This window comes from Arachis ipaensis, chromosome B1, assembly GCF_059453495.1.
Source record: "Arachis ipaensis isolate K30076 ecotype BB chromosome B1, ASM5945349v1, whole genome shotgun sequence".
Taxonomy (NCBI): Eukaryota; Viridiplantae; Streptophyta; class Magnoliopsida; order Fabales; family Fabaceae; genus Arachis; species Arachis ipaensis.
In genome coordinates, this window is record NC_142436.1 from 77,253,469 (window position 1) to 77,270,853 (window position 17,385).

At 38.2% G+C, this 17,385-nt stretch overlaps 1 non-coding gene across 1 annotated transcript; it reads right to left on the reverse strand.

The window, feature by feature from the left end:
- Positions 1 to 342: 342 nt before the first annotated feature.
- Positions 343 to 450, reverse strand: LOC148577101 (small nucleolar RNA R71). The gene has a single exon (XR_015903703.1). It is a non-coding gene; the product is annotated as a small nucleolar RNA R71 (small nucleolar RNA).
- Between the last annotated feature and the right edge of the window lie 16,935 nt (positions 451 to 17,385).

A 17,385-nucleotide genomic window follows, 5' to 3' on the forward strand; every position in this document is an offset into this window, starting at 1 on the left:
CCTAATTCCAATTTACATGGAAGAAGCATCTCCATTCCTGCCATTGGAGCAAACAACTTTGAGCTGAAACCTCAGCTAGTTTCTCTGATGCAGCAGAACTGCAAGTTTCATGGACTTCCATCTGAAGATCCTTTTCAGTTCTTAACTGAATTCTTGCAGTTATGTGATACTGTTAAGACTAATGGAGTAGATCCTGAAGTCTACAGGCTCATGCTTTTTCCTTTTGCTGTAAGAGACAGAGCTAGAGTGTGGTTGGACTCTCAACCCAAAGACAGCCTAAACTCTTGGGATAAGCTGGTCACGGCTTTCTTAGCCAAGTTCTTTCCTCCTCAAAAGCTGAGCAAGCTTAGAGTGGATGTTCAAACCTTCAGACAGAAAGAAGGTGAATCCCTCTATGAAGCTTGGGAAAGATACAAACAGTTGACCAAAAAGTGTCCTTCTGACATGCTTTCAGAATGGACCATCCTGGATATATTCTATGATGGTTTATCTGAGCTATCAAAGATGTCATTGGATACTTCTGCAGGTGGATCCATTCACCTAAAGAAAACGCCTGCAGAAGCTAAAGAACTCATTGACATGGTTGCAAATAACCAGTTCATGTACACTTCTGAAAGGAATCCTGTGAATAATGGGACGCCTATGAAGAAGGGAGTTATTGAAGTTGATACTCTGAATGCCATATTGGCTCAGAACAAAATATTGACATAGCAAGTCAATATGATTTCTCAGAGTCTGAATGGAGTGCAAGCTGCATCCAACAGTACTCAAGAGGCTTCCTATGAAGAAGAAGCTTATGATCCTGAAAACCCTGCAATAGCAGAGGTGAATTACTTAGGTGAACCTTATGGAAACACCTATAATCCATCATGGAGAAATCATCCAAATCTCTCGTGGAAGGATCAAAGGCCTCAACAAGGCTTTAATAATGGTGGAAGAAACAGGTTTAACAATAATAAACCTTTTCCATCATCCACTCAGCAACAGACAGAGAACCCTGAACAAAATACTTCTAATTTAGCAAACTTAGTCTCTGATCTATCTAAGGCCACTGTAAGTTTCATGAATGAAACAAGGTCTTCCATTAGAAATTTGGAAGCACAAGTGGGCCAGCTGAGTAAAAGGATCACTGAAATCCCTCCTAGCACTCTCCCAAGCAATACAGAAGAAAATCCAAAAGGAGAGTGCAAGGCCATTGACATAACCAAAATGGCCGAACCCAATGAGGGAGAGGAGGACGTGAATCCCAAGGAGGAAGACCTCCTGGGACGCCCAGTGATCAATAAGGAGTTTCTCTTTGAGGAACCAAAGGAATCTGAGACTCATCTAGAAACCATAGAGATTCCATTGAACCTCCTTAAGCCATTCATGAGCTCTGATGAGTATTCCTCTTCTGAAGAGAATGAGGATGTTACTGAAGAGCAAACTGCCAAGTTTCTTAGTGCAATCATGAAGCTGAATGCCAAATTATTTGGTATTGAGACTTGGGAAGATGAACCTCCCTTGTTCACCAATGAACTAAGTGATCTGGATCAACTGACATTACCTCATAAGAGACAGGATCCTGGAAAGTTCATAATACCTTGTACTATAGGCACCATGATCTTTAAGGCTCTGTGTGACCTTGGTTCAGGGATAAACCTCATGCCCCTCTCTGTAATAGAGAAACTGGGAATCTATGGGGTGCAAGCTGCTAAAATCTCATTAGAGATGACAGATAATTCAAGAAAACAGGCTTATGGACAAGTAGAGGACGTGTTAGTAAAGGTTGAAGGCCTTTACATCCCTCCTGATTTCATAGTCCTGGATACTGGAAAGGAAGAGGATGAATCCATCATCCTAGGAAGACCTTTCCTAGCCATAGCAAGAGATGTGATTGATGTGGACAGAGGAGAATTGATCCTTCAATTAAATAAGGACAACCTTGTGTTTACAACTCAAGGATCTCTCTCTGCATCCATAGAGAGGAAGCAGAAAAAGCTTCTCTCAAAGCAGAGTCAACCAAAGCCCCCACAGTCAGACTCTAAGTTTGGTGTTAGGAGGCCACAACCAAACTCTAAGTTTGGTGTTGAACTCCCATATCCAAACTCTAAGTTTGGTGTTGGGGAAGTCTCAACAATGCTCTGAACATCTATGAGGCTCCATGAGAGCCCACTGTCAAGCTATTGACATTAAAGAAGCGCTTGTTGGGAGGCAACCCAATTTCTATTTATCTAACTATATTTTTCTTAGTTATATGTCTTTATAGGTTCATGATCATGAGGAGTCACAAAATAAATATAAAAAATTGAAAACGGAATCAAAAACAGCAGAAGAAAAATCACACCCTAGAGGAAGCATCTGCCTAGCGTTCAACGCTAGAACAGAGCATGGTTCTGGCGCTGAACGTCCAAAATGGGTAGTATTTGGGTGCTGAACGCCCAAAATGGGCATCATCTGGGCGCTGAACGCCAGAATTGCACCCTGGAGAGGAGCTGGCGCTGAGTGCCCAGAACAAGCATGGTTCTGGCGTTCAACGCCAGAAATGGGCAACAAATGGGCGTTGAACGCCCAAAATGGGCACCAACCTGGCACTGAACGCCCAGAGTTGTGTGCAAGGGCATTTTACATGCCTAATTAGGTGCAAGGTTGTAAATCCTTGAACACCTCAGGATCTGTGGACCCCACAGGATCCCCACCTACGTCCACTCACTTCTTCTCACCCCTCTTTCACACAATCCCATAAACACTCTTCCCCAAAACCCTTCACCAATCACCACAATCTCTCTTCCCCATCACCTCCTCACCACTCACATCCATCCACTCTTCCCCATAAACCTACCTCATAAACTCCACCTACCTTCAAAATTCAAAATCAATTTCCCACCCAAACCCACCCTAAATGGCCGAACCTCCACCCCCTCCCATCCCTATAAATAACCCTCCATTCTTCCTCATTTTCACACAACACAACCCTCTCTTCTCTTCTTGGCCGAAACACAACCCCTTCTCCCTCTCCTCCATTTCTTCTTCTTCTTCATCTATTCTTTCTTCTCTTGCTCGAGGGCGAGCAAAATTCTAAGTTTGGTATGGTAAAAGCATAAGCTTTTTGTTTTTTCATTACCATTGATGGCACCTAAGACCGGAGAATCCTTTAGAAAAGGAAAAGGGAAGACAAAAGCTTCCACCTCCGAGTCATGGGAGATAGAAAGGTTCATCTCCAAAGCCCATCAAGACCACTTCTATGATGTTATGGCCAAGAAGAAGGTGATCTCCGAGGTCCCTTTCAAACTCAAAAGAAATGAGTATCCAGAGATCCGACATGAAATTCAAAGAAGAGGTTGGAAAGTTCAAACAAATCCCATCCAACAAGTCGGCATCCTAATGGTTCAAGAGTTCTATGCCAATGCATGGATCACCAAGAACCATGATCAAAGTAAGAACCCGGATCCAAAGAACTATGTTACAATGGTTCGGGGGAAATACTTAGATTTTAGTCTGGAGAATGTGAGGTTGGCGTTCAACTTGCCAAACATGGAAGAGAACGCACGCCCCTACACAAGGAGAGTCAACTTTGATCAAAGGTTGGACCAAGTCCTTATGGACATATGTGTAGAAGGAGCTCAATGGAAGATTGACTCAAAAGGCAAACCGGTTCAACTAAGAAGACTGGACCTTAAGCCTGTAGCTAGAGGATGGTTGGAATTTATTCAATGCTCAATCATTCCCACTAGCAACCGGTCTGAAGTTACTATAGACCGGGCCATCATGATCCATAGCATCATGATTGGAGAAGAGGTGGAAGTTCATGAGATTATACCTCAAGAACACTACAAGGTGGCTGACAAGTCCTCCACTATGGCAAGGTTAGCCTTTCCTCACCTCATTCGCCACCTATGCAATTCGGCTGGGGTTGACATAGAGGGAGATATCCTCATTAAAGAGGACAAGCCCATCACTAAGAAAAAGATGGAGCAAGCAAGAGAGCCCATCCATGGAGCTCAAGAGGCGTATGAAGCTCATCACCATGAGATCCCGGAGATGCCTCAAATGCATTTTCCTCCACAAAACTATTGGGAGCAAATCAACACCTCCCTAGGAGAATTGAGTTCCAATATGGGACAACTAAGGGTGAAATATCAAGAGCACTCCATCATCCTTCATGAAATAAGAGAAGATCAAAAAGCAATGAGGGAGGAGCAACAAAGACAAGGAAGAGACATAGAAGAGCTCAAGGACATCATTGGTTCCTCAAGAAGGAAATGCCACCATCACTAAGGTGGACTCATTCCTTGTTCTTACTTTCTCTGTTTTTCGTTTTCTCTATGTTAAGTGTTTATCTATGTTTGTGTCTTCATTACATGATCATTAGTAGTTAGTAACTTTGTCTTAAAGTTATGAATGTCCTATGAATCCATCACCTCTCTTAAATGAAAAATGTTTTAATTCAAAAGAACAAGAAGTACATGAGTTTTGAATTTATCCTTGAACTTAGCTTAATTATATTGATGTGGTGACAATGCTTCTTGTTTTCTGAATGAATGCTTGAACAGTGCATATGTCTTTTGAAGTTGTTGTTTAAGAATGTTAAATACTGTTGGCTCTTGAAAGAATGATGACAAGGAGACATGTTATTTGATAATCTGAAAAATCATAAAAATGATTCTTGAAGCAAGAAAAAGCAGCAAAGAACAAAGCTTGCAGAAAAAAAAATAGGCGAAAAAAAATAGAAAGAAAAAGAAAAAGCAAGCAGAAAAAGCCAAAAGCTCTTAAAACCAAGAGGCAAGAGCAAAAAGCCAATAACCCTTAAAACCAAAAGGCAAGGGCAAATAAAAAGGATCCCAAGGCTTTGAGCATCAGTGGATAGGAGGGCCTAAAGGAATAAAATCCTGGCCTAAGCGGCTAAACCAAGCTGTCCCTAACCATGTGCTTGTGGCGTGTAGGTGTCAAGTGAAAACTTGAGACTGAGCGGTTAAAGTCAAGGTCCAAAGCAAAAAAAGAGTGTGCTTAAGAACCCTAGACACCTCTAATTGGGGACTTTAGCAAAGCTGAGTCACAATCTGAAAAGGTTCACCCAATTATGTGTCTGTGGCATTTATGTATCCGGTGGTAATACTGGAAAACAAAGTGCTTAGGGCCACGGCCAAGACTCATAAAGAAGCTGTGTTCAAGAATCATCATACTGAACTAGGAGAATCAATAACACTATCTGAACTCTGAGTTCCTATAGATGCCAATCATTCTGAACCTCAATGGATAAAGTGAGATGCCAAAACTATTCAAGAGGCAAAAAGCTATAAGTCCTGCTCATTTGATTAGAGCTATGTTTCATTGATAGTTTGGAATTTATAGTATATTCTCTTCTTTTTATCCTATTTGATTTTCAGTTGCTTGGGGACAAGCAACAATTTAAGTTTGGTGTTGTGATGAGCGGATAATTTATACGCTTTTTGGCATTGTTTTTAGTATATTTTTCGTAGAATCTAGTTACTTTTAGGGATGTTTTCATTAGTTTTTATGTTAAACTTACATTTCTGGACTTTACTATGAGTTTGTGTGTTTTTCTGTGATTTCAGGTATTTTCTGGCTGAAATTGAGGGACTTGAGCAAAAATCAGATTCAGAGGTTGAAGAAGGACTGTTGATGCTGTTGGATTCTGACCTCCCTGCACTCAAAGTGGATTTTCTGGAGCTACAGAACTCGAAATGGCGCACTTCTAATTGCGTTGGAAAGTAGACATCCAGGGATTTTCAGCAATGTATAATGGTCCATACTTTGCCCAAGTTTAGATGATGCAAACTGGCGTTCAACGCCAGTTCTCTGCCCAATTCTGGCGTCCAGCGCCAGAAACAAGTTGCAAAGTGGAGTTCAACGCCCAAACTGGCACCAAAACTGGCGTTCAACTCCAGGAATGACCTCTACACGTGTAACACTCAAGCTCAGCCCAAGCACACACCAAGTGGGCCCCGGTAGTGGATTTATGCATCAATTACTTACTTCTGTAAACCCTAGTAGCTAGTTTATTATAAATAGGACCTTTTACTATTGTATTAGACATCTTTGGATTATCTTTTGATCTATTGATCACGTTTTGAGGGCTGGCCTCTTGGCCATGCCTGGACCTTCACTTATGTATTTTCAATGGTAGAGCTTCTACACTCCAGAGATTAAGGTGTGGAGCTCTGCTGTTCCTCAAAGATTAATGCAAAGTACTACTGTTTTCTATTCAATTCAACTTATTCCACTTCTAAGATATTCATTCGCACTTCAACCTGAATGTGATGAACGTGACAATCATCATCATTCCCTATGAATGCGTGCCTGACAACCACTCCCGTTCTACCTTCGATTGAACGAGTATCTCTTAGATTACTAATACAGGGGACCGAGTCCGAGATATTGGGATCTTCGTGGTATAAGCTAGATTGATGGCGGCATCATGAGAATCCAAAAATTCTAAACCTTGTCCGTGGTATTCAGAGTAGGATTCTGGAATTGAATGACTGTGACGAGCTTCAAACTCGCGAGTGCTGGGCGTAGTGACAGACGCAAAAGGATAGTAAATCCTATTCCAGCATGATCGAGAACCTCCAGATGATTAGCCATGCAGTGACAGCGCATCGGACCATTTTCACAGGGAGGAATAGGATGCAACCAACGACAAAGGTGATGCCTCAAGACGATTAGCCGTGCTGTGACAGAGCATTTGGATCATTTTCCCGAGAGAGATCGAAAGTAGCCATTGGCACCGGTGACATCCTTACATAAAGCCAGCCATAGAAAGAAGTAAGATTGATTGGATGAAGACAGCAGGAAAGCAGAGGTTCAGAGGAACGAAAGCATCTCTACACGCTTATCTGAAATTCTAACCAATGAATTACATAAGTATTTCTATCCTTATTTTAGTATTATTTTCGAAAACCCCATTACTATTTTATATCTGCCTGACTGAGATTTACAAGGTGACTATAGCTTGCTTCATACCAACAATCTCCGTGGGATTCGACCCTTACTCACGTAAGGTATTACTTGGACGACCCAGTGCACTTGCTGGTTAGTTGTGCGAAGTTGTGAACTATGGTATTGGCATCATGTTTTTGGCGCCATTGCCAGGGAAAGAAAGAGCAATGAATTTTACATAATCAAAGTGTAATCACAATTTCGTCCACTACTGACCAAACTTAATACCGTGATGTGTGCAATGATAGCCTAGTGGCATTAATCAATAGACCATCATGTGCATAAAGCTCTAACTCTCGTAATCAGAATAAGACCTAAAATATGAAAGATGCCTAGAGTATGAAACTGAAGCATAGTTAGTCCATTCCTCAGGTTCTACGAAAAAGACTACTCTGATACTATAATCTAACACCCTTACTATCAGAATATTACACTTTCAACTGTGCCACTCTAATAGCGAAAAGTATTACGACGACTTCATATACTTAATAATAAAATAGGAGCTTTTGACTCGAAACTGTATCGCTATCTTCTTTGAAAAGCTGGAAAAATACTTTTTCTTGAAAGAAAACAAGCATATACATATACAAAACTTCTTACCAAGCAACTTACAAATATTATACACATACATGTCATTACAGTCACGACTCCTATCCCTCTTACAAGAATATAATAATATAGGCGAGGGAAATCTATAACATATGTATACAAACAGAAATAACATCTATAACAACTTAGCAAAAATTCCGCGAGCTTCCTCGTCCATCCTGAAAAGAGTAGCCTGTAGGGGGATGAGAACTTCGTCCTCGCAGGTTCTCAGTAGAGGGTTTAAGAATTGTCATAAGAAAATATTTTAAATAAAACTATTTTCAATAACAGTGATCATCAGTTCATTATCCAAATCTAAAACTCATATTTTTTTTTCTTATAAAAATTTCACGCAAAATAACATTCCATACATTTCACCGCTTACTAAGAAACCATTTTAAACAAAACTTACCACTGATCCAACCAATCACGGCCTCTGGCCCAAATCAAATCAACTCGGCCTCTGACCCAAATTAAATTAACTTGGCCTCCGGCCTAAATTAAAACAAATCACCATCAAAACTCAATCCTAAAACAGAATTAATCACTAAAGCTTTAAATCAATAATAAGAAAGTACTCAATTAATATAAAAATCCCTGAAAATATATTCTCAAATAAATATAATAAATCATAAATAATTTTTTATTTAATTTCCAAAAATATGGGGTCTTACAAAGTCTACATCTGCATCAACCCTAAGTAGCTAATATATACACGACACCACGGGATCTGGCCCATAAAAAAAGCCGTTAAGCTGATGCTCATGCTAGCCTAACAACTTTATAACTCCTAAATCTTGGGTGTACTAACACAAGTAAGAGACTAATCGTAAGTCAATGTTAGACTTGAGCGTCATAAAAAAGAATGCTCCTACTACTGTCAGTCAATATGTACATGTGGCCGTTGGGTAGATCATCATGGTGCTCACTTATCTCCTCCTCCTGTTCTATCTCCAAATCTGGATCCTCCTCCTCCTCATCGTCAGCAGCTATAGCAATACCCCCAAAACCACCAAAGACACTACTATCACTATGTACAAATCCGTTAGTGAGCATAGGACCGTCTACGTGGATAGGGATAACTCCATCATCCGGTAGTGCCGGCTCATCGTCTGGCGGGAAGTCAGGAATAGGATCAGGAGGGAAATCCCACTTCGGTGGAGTCACAGGGATATAATGACCAAAGAACTCAGACTCCTCGGGAACTATAGGCTTAGGTGCCGCCTGATTCAGAGGTTAAGCTGGGATAGGGTGTGCATGACCGTCAGGGAAAGGGTGACCAGGAGCGTTTGGGTGAAGCCATGATAGAGGAAACTCGTATGGAGCATCGGGGTTGAAAAGAAGGATATTCAGAGGATGCTGGAAAGGACGATCTCGTAACGCATAACGTCTAACACGAGGCTCCACTCTCAAAACATAGTAACTATGGTACACTGGATCCTCGTAGATATAAAGATCTTCGACTTCATAGAATATGACTCCCGTTTCCATTTGAAGGAGGAAGGGAGAGAGAAGGGGTAAGAATTGGGATGTTCTTAGTAGCTTCGGGCTAATTAGTCATGTTAATTGGCTCCGTCGTGCTTTTCAAATAGTAAATATACTTTTATAGAAGATAGAAGAAAGCAAGAAAGCAAATAAACAAAAAAGCAAAAAAAGTCGAAAAGCAGAGTACAAACAGAGAAATACAAGAATAAAGCACAACACAGAGAATACACGACAATGAATAATGCACACACAAGGATGATTCATGTCTAGTCCTAGTGCAGGTAATGAGCTCATTTGTCGGTTTCTACCCGCTCCTGACATAACCCAAAGCAGCGGAAACGGCTATGGTTTTCCAGTCAACATAGGTACAGTTCTCACTAACTAATGTATGCAATCATATCCTCTATAAGCAATCTTTGCCTTACAGGTGCGGCATTCTAGCCGTGTATGAAATGATATCCTCTGCAAGTGATCCCAAGTTCTCAGTTGCAGATGCAGCCCTCAATGGCTGTGTATCATTGGAAAACATTCTGTGGTCATACCATTATCTATCTTGCTGCCTCAATGCAGCAGATGAACATACAACAGATGATCATAACATAAGGTTCAGTTCTTTATTCTCATTCTCGTTTTCTCTTTCCTTTTTGCCTCTTTGTGCTACCCTTGTTTCTCTTCTTAACGTTTGTATAGCTAATGCCAATTTCGGTATGAATAGTCAGCCTATCCAAAGCATAGGTTCATTAAGTCTATGTTGAACTATTTTGACTTTTCATATAACACCTAACCCTAAGCGCAATTCAAATACTAACTATGTTACTCCTAGATCGCTTCACTAGTCACCATTTATCTTTGTCATTAAAACTTTACCGACTTTTTCTTCGATTTTTATCTTTTCTTCAACATTTTATCTTTCTTTTATCTTTGCCTTACTAATATATTACTATATCCCTATGTATTTTATGAAGATAATTATGAGATTCTGAGGTTAAAATTGTCTTCCTAAGACTTTTAGGAAAAATTGCCTTTTCGCTATTATTTTATTATTTTTAATAAAATATTATTATTAATTAAATAATATTATTTAATATTTATTATTATTTAATATTTTATTATTATTTTTGAAAATTTACTAATTTACCCCAAACTTTTATTAAATTACATTTTGACCCCTATAACTTTAATATTTATACTTTAAACCCTTAAACTTTTAAGGTTTATACTTTTTCTCCCAAAAATATAAAAATATTTTTACTTTAGCCCCTTTCGAGATCAAAGGCTATTCTTCAGTGTTCTTGACAAAATTCAAAGTATTCTTCGTGTTCTTCGTAAATTCTTCAAATTCTTTCTTTGATTCTTACCTGTTTTTCAAACCAATTTTTATCATAATTTAAAATAAAATAGCAACCACCAAAACCCCTTAATTTTCACTTGATTTCAACACAATTTCAACCCTAACATTAGGGTTTCGAATTCCCATCTGCCCAAGAACCCAAGTTCATAGCTTGAATTTTATCAAATTTCATCAAATTTTTACCAAAATTTCACCAAGAATCACTCATGTAAACAATCAATTTCAAGCATAACAAAACCATATCATAATCACACAACTCAAACACAATTAATCAAGATTAATTTTACCAAACTCTACCTTAATTTGCTGCTCCTAATTTAGCTATGCTTCAAGGTGTTCCTAGGGCACTTTTTCTTCCTAAATCACCTCAAGAACAACTTTATATCCTCAAAATCCTAACTGAACAAACCTTCAATCACAAGTTAAAATGAGATTACTCACCTTAATCTTGCTGGAATTTGAGGTTCCTTGTCCCTCAAGTCAAGTTAAGCATGATACCTATGGAAGAACATCAAGAAAACACATGTTTATGCATGTGTTCTTGAAACCGAAACAAAAGGAGGGAGAACAGCCATCTCACCTTACTTCCATCCTTGATAAGTCACATGGATTTGAAGAGAAATAAGATAGGATCACTTTGATCGGTATAGAATTTTGATTTGAGTTTTAGTTCAGAAGAAATCAAGCTTTGAAGATCAACAACCGAGAACTTTTCTCTCTTTTCTCTCTTCCAAGTTTTCGGCCACAAGAGAGGAAATGAACCAGATTGAGGTCTTGGGGGTGAAGGGAGAGCCATGATTGGATGGTGTTGGTGGTGGTTTAAAATAATATTAAAATATCTCAGGTATATAATTACTAAAATTAGATGTATTAGAGCACAAGTAACAACATATCTAGAGATTAGTATTTGAGCTTCTAGTATAAATGACACTAGTAACATGACTAACATGAGAATAGAAGGTATATGATGATGCATTAGCATTTCTAAAGTCATCAGAAAGTTCTGGTGTTAACCTGCACTAATAGACTATGAACTCGGTTAAACCGATCTCTTGTTTTTAACTAAAATAGATCAAATAATATTATAATATTATTCAAGCAGCTCTAAATTTAATATAATAATAATATTATATTACTATTTCTCTTCTCTCATGAATTAAATTCGGCTTGTTAAACTGAGACTAACTACGGAGACCAGAGTCTAAAACTCCTAACCGAAACGGCTCAAAAACTAGGTTCTTCGCGACTGTTTTGTCGAGCTTATCTCAAAAGAAGTTCTTGCTTAGTGATGACATGATGATGATGAAGATCAATGTGCTTGATAATATACTAGAGGTTCTTCCTTTATTAATCTTTCAAATAACTCTGTATCTTCAAAAAAGGTCTCGTGTACCCCAAAACTAAGTTGTTACATAACTCCTTCGGGGATCGAGATTTCCCCTAACATGGAACCAACAAAGAAGTACAAAATCAATTGGGAAAGCTCTTCTTAAGGGGAATTTGTAAAAAATAACATGGGTCAAGGTAAAAACCCCGTTTCTAATGATGAACACGTAGCCTTTTTATGTTTTCGGCTAAATGCTATAGTTTTTTGATCTCGAAGTGTTACCATGCAATGACTCTATCCACCTCTTGCTGCCCTGATCCATGAGAGGTAATCTGTATGATGAGCTTGTCCACATGGTAACAAGCCTTGAAAATCGATCTCCTCTTAGTGCAGTGGGACCACTTTGGCTCCTTTAATTGTGGTTGAACGCAGTTTTAGGGAAGTTTATGGAAGTCGATGGCATCCCGATTTTACCTAAACAACCCATCAAAGGCTTCTGCCTTGCATCTTTGAAACCAACTTGTCTTGGTCCCAAAATTGAAGATCTTTTTTGGGCAATCTTCACCAAATTTTATCATGAAAAAACCTTTTAGAACGGGGAGCTTAACTTTGCACCTTTTGTCGACCGAAAATGTGATCCTACTTGGTTTCGAGCACCAAGAATTTCAAAGGACAATAATGAGAAAGTGCAATGTTCAAATGATAGAAACTGGAGCAATTATATTGCCATCCAAGTTTTCACTACTGGCATCCCCATGTACAAAAAGGATCCATATCAAATCACTTTACATGCTCCCTATTTTGTGGCTCGACAAATGGGATTTTCTCAATCCTTGCTAGCTTTATTTGGTTCAAAATTATCAAGTCAACTAGGCCAAAAAATTTACAACTCCATGTTAGTTACAACTCAGAAACTAAAACACAACAAAGATTATCAATCTGAGTACGAAGCAATTGACTTTGTCCCAAGTCGATATGTGACCAACTCTTTTCTTGTCTAGTGGAAAAAATATTATTCTCAATACAATTGCAGCCTTGAAGAGATTTTTGAAGATATGTTGAGGGTTTGTCCAAGCATGGGTGAAAAGCCTGCCACCATTGCTATCTCGAAGAGGAAAGCAGAATCCTCAAAAGCTCCAAGGAAGAAATTGAAAGCTTCGAAAACTTCTTCTAGAGCATCAAATTTGGCAGAGGTATTGAAACAAACTATTTCTATTACTTTTTATACTTATATTTCCACCAATTGAGGTTATTTGAAAAAAATTTTATTTTCTTAGGCTAAATAACAACACACCAGCAAGTCTGTTGAATCCCCTTCAGAAAATTCAAGTACCAAAACTTCTCCATTGAACACTGGAGATTTCGAAGCTGGCCTTGAAGATATCTCTTCCAGTTCTCACAACTTTGCGGATTCTGAAGCTACGAAGGAGAACTAGTACCAACCCCACCATCCATCAATTATCTTTTACATCTTTGATGAGAAAAATTTATGTTGATCTAAAATTTCACAAAAGTAGAATCTTGTTGCAAGCATAGTCTAGACCAACAATTAACTCTCAATCAAAGTTTAAATCAAAGGATTATCATAATTCAAATCAAATAACCAAGAGTATTTAAACTCCTGGGTCGTTTTCCCTAGGAATTTTAATTAAGTGTCCTATTATTGGCTATGAGGGATTTTGGGGGTTGATGATGACAAGTCATCTTAGCCTAGTTTCACTAGCCTTTTTCTTTTGTTTTCAATTGAATTATGCACTTTCTTGAGCCATAAGCAAGCCAATTGGGTAGATTATAATGCTTCCTTTGATTTAATCAACCATGTATGAATTCATGCTATTTCATGAGGTTTTATGCTATAATTGTCACATATTATGAAAGAATGAATATCTCATGATTTTGAGCATAGCTTTGATGTGTTTGGTTGATTAATGATAGGTGAAGAAAGCTTGGAGAAAGGTTGAAGCAAGAAGGAATGGCTAGGAGGAAGAGAGGACAAAAAGTTTGAGCAAAAGTTTGCCTCAAACTTTAGCTCAAACTTTCGGAATAAGTGGAAATGAACCAGGGAGCAAAAAGCTGGACCAAAAGTTTGCCTCAAAATTTTGTGCAAACTTTTGGGGAAAAAGCTGGAGCAAAAGTTTGCCTCAAACTTTTTGGCAAACTTTTGGCATCACAAATCAACACCCTGGAGAGCAAAAGTTTGCGCCTACGTTTGCCTCAAATTTTTTGGCAAACGTTGGCGCATGAACAACACACCCTGGAGAGCAAAAGTTTGCGCCAACGTTTGCCTCTAACTTTTTGGCAAACGTTGGCGCCATGAGTGTGCAAGGGGAGGCCAACGTTGGAGCAAAAGTTTGACCCCTAACTTTTGCCCCAACGTTGGTATCAGCAAAAGAGGGTGGCTGATGTGAAAAGTTTGAGTAAAAGTTTGCCTCAAACTTTTACTCAAACTTTTACTCAAGCTTTCATGATTCCAAACCCGGTTCAATTCGGTTCTTCTCCAAACTCCAAGAGCAATCAACCAAGGCCTCTATCAACCCAATTCCATCAAGAGCAAAGGCCCAATTGAAGGCTTGAAGACCATTTGAAGAAAGTGTATAAATAGCATAGGATTTAAGTTTTTCGGAGAGCTTTCCCTTTTAATTTTCATAGAGAGTTTTCGGAGAGCTTTTGGTGTTGAGTGAATTTTAATTTCTAAGTCTCGAGGAAGGAGAATTGAATTCCCTTCCTCTTAGTTTTCTTGCTTTCAATTTCAATTACACTTATCTTGGATCTTGGGTTGGAGAATTGAAGGAATTCTGTTTCAATCTCATCCTGAGATCTCTTTGTTGAATTTTACTGCACAATTGAATTTAAATTTTTGTTAATTGCTTCTTCATCTACTTTCTCTACAATTTACAATTCCTTTGCAATTGTTCTTGTTGGATCTAGGAAGGCATTGAGATCTAGACTTGGTTATCTAGTCTCTTGGGTCCTGAGATCTGAATTCTAACTTTACATCCTTTGTTTAATGTTTTTTTTTTCAATCTCATTTACATTTCTGTTTATAGATCCGATTCAATCCAAGTGATCCTTTACTTCTCTGCTTGTTGCAATTTTACTTTTCCTTGTTTAATTTCTGCAAATCCAATTCCCAATTCCCTTTACAATTCAAGCCATTTACATTTCTTGCACTTTAAGATCCTGCAATTTACATTTCTTGCGTTCTAAGTTTCTGCCATTTAATTTCTTGTTCTTTAAGATTCAGCACTTTAAATTTCAGTTCTCTTTACTTTCATGCAATTTACCCATTCCCTTTACTTTCCATGCAATTTAAATTTTGTTAATCACAAATCTCTCAACCAAATCTTGATTCACTTGACTAAATCAACCACTAAACTAAAATTGCTCAATCCTTCAATTCCTGTGGGATCGACCTCACTCCCGTGAGTTATTATTACTTGATGCGACCTGGTGCACTTACCAGTGAGTTTTGTGTCGGATCGTTTTTCGCACATCAAGTTTTTGGCGCCGTTGCCGGGGATTGATTAGATTGACAATGATTAAGTGAGGTGGTGATCTAGATCAAGCACTTTTTCTTTATTTTTCTCTAATTTTGACTAACCCACTAACTGTTTGAATTTGTGCCTAAACTAACACTAACTTTGCTCTCTCAGTAGAGTACATTGCTTTTCTGGTTCTGTGTCTGTTTCTTGTTGTTCTGTACAACAAAAGCAATTTTCTTCTGATTTTCTCTCAAAGCCTATTAACTGTTTGACACATTGTGTCAACTAATCCTCTGACTACATTCTGGCATGAGAATATCCAATTTTTATTTGGATCGTTTGTGATTGTGCAGGTCATGGAGGAAAGGAATCCTACAGCAAGAAGAGAAAAACTGAGGCATTATGATTTCCAGCCTCCATAATCAAAGAGCAAGATGTCAAGCTAGTGACAATAAAAGAGCGCTTGTTGGGAGGCAACCCAACCGGAGGTAACCATCTCTTCATATCTATTTTAATAAAAAGGCTAATTAGTTTTATCTATATTGCAAGAAGCTAAGTTTGGTGTTACACACCAAAACAATATAAAGGAGAATGAAGGATTCTAAGTTTGGTGTTCCACCAAAATCCAATTATAAAACACTTTCTCACTATCTGCATAATGCTGGCTTCAAGCATGTTGGATGAACTGGTTAACTATTTTGCTGTTTCCTAGTTTTCAGTTTTATTGCTTTTGAAAAAGAAGAAAAAAAAAGAAAAAAAATTATCACACATGGTTAATTTGATGCATGAAAACCATTGGCAAGGTACTAAGTTTGGTGTTCCCACACCAAAGTAAGTTCAAAAGCCCACAAATAAATCATGAAAGCTAACCATTTCTTCTTTCAAGTGCTTGGGGAACAAGCAACTTCCAATATCATTGCAGAGCATCATACAAGCTTTTGGAAAGATTAAGCATCATCAATCAAGGGAATGAAAGAGAAATGTGAAGACCAATAATGATGATGATGAGAAGAAGGAAAGCAAGCGAACTCCAAAAGGTTGTATTGTTCAGTGATTATTTTGTATCAGATGCTGCTAAATTAAAAGTTACATAATACCCCTGCTTGTCTGCATAGTGTAGTTTTTTCTGCTATTCAATAATTAAGATGTTTGATTGTTCACAACACTATACTTTTAAAGTTTGCATGCACTCAAGATTTCAAAAAATGCATCACAAGAAAGTTCTTTGAAAAGAAGGATTGAGGAATTAAACAATTTTGAGGCAAGCAAAAGATTAGGAGAAGTGGTGATTCTAGTTGTATGATTATGTATTGAGGTTGCATGCTTGTGAAAACTTGCATGGGAGCTCATAGGCAGGACATGAAGTTCAAAGAAGTATTGTGGAGATTCTCAAAAATCTATTGATCCAAGAAGCAGCAAACAAAACAAAAGAAAACAAAGAAAATACAAAAGCAAAAAGAACATGGCCCAAGGCTCTGAGCATCAATTACTAGGCAGAAAAAGAAAGAAGAAACAAAACTCAAAGAGTTGTTAGCCTAGTAAATGCTTGTGGCTGAGTTGTGTCAAAGAAAGAGGCTTGAGCAAGTAAATCCTTAGGGGTGCTTTAACACCTAATACCTTAAAACCAACCGGTTTAGGAGTATTGATTGAAAGCTTATCTAAAGAGCTGCTTTGAGACATGACACTTAGAGTCGAGGCCAAAGCACAGAAATTATAAGCTGCTTCAAGGTGACTACATATAAAGAGATCTCCATGATACCATTTGGATGAAAATCCTAAGACCTAGGACTCCCAATATGTGAGGACTAGTAAGCACTGAAGCCCTTGTATGAGCATATAATTTAGAGTTCACCCCACTGTTACTTGATCACTTCACTCACAGGACTTTACAAGTTGTTCTTCAATCCATCTTAAATGAAAGAACCATTGAGCATAATTCATTCCTTGCTTGGGGACAAGCAAGCTTTAAGTTTGGTGTTGTGATGACAAGTCATCTTAGCCTAGTTTCACTAGCCTTTTTCTTTTGTTTTCAATTGAATTATGCACTTTCTTGAGCCATAAGCAAGCCAATTGGGTAGATTATCATGCTTCCTTTGATTTAATCAACCATGTATGAATTCATGCTATTTCATGAGGTTTTATGCTATAATTGTCACATATTATGAAAGAATGAATATCTCATGATTTTAAGCATAGCTTTGATGTGTTTGGTT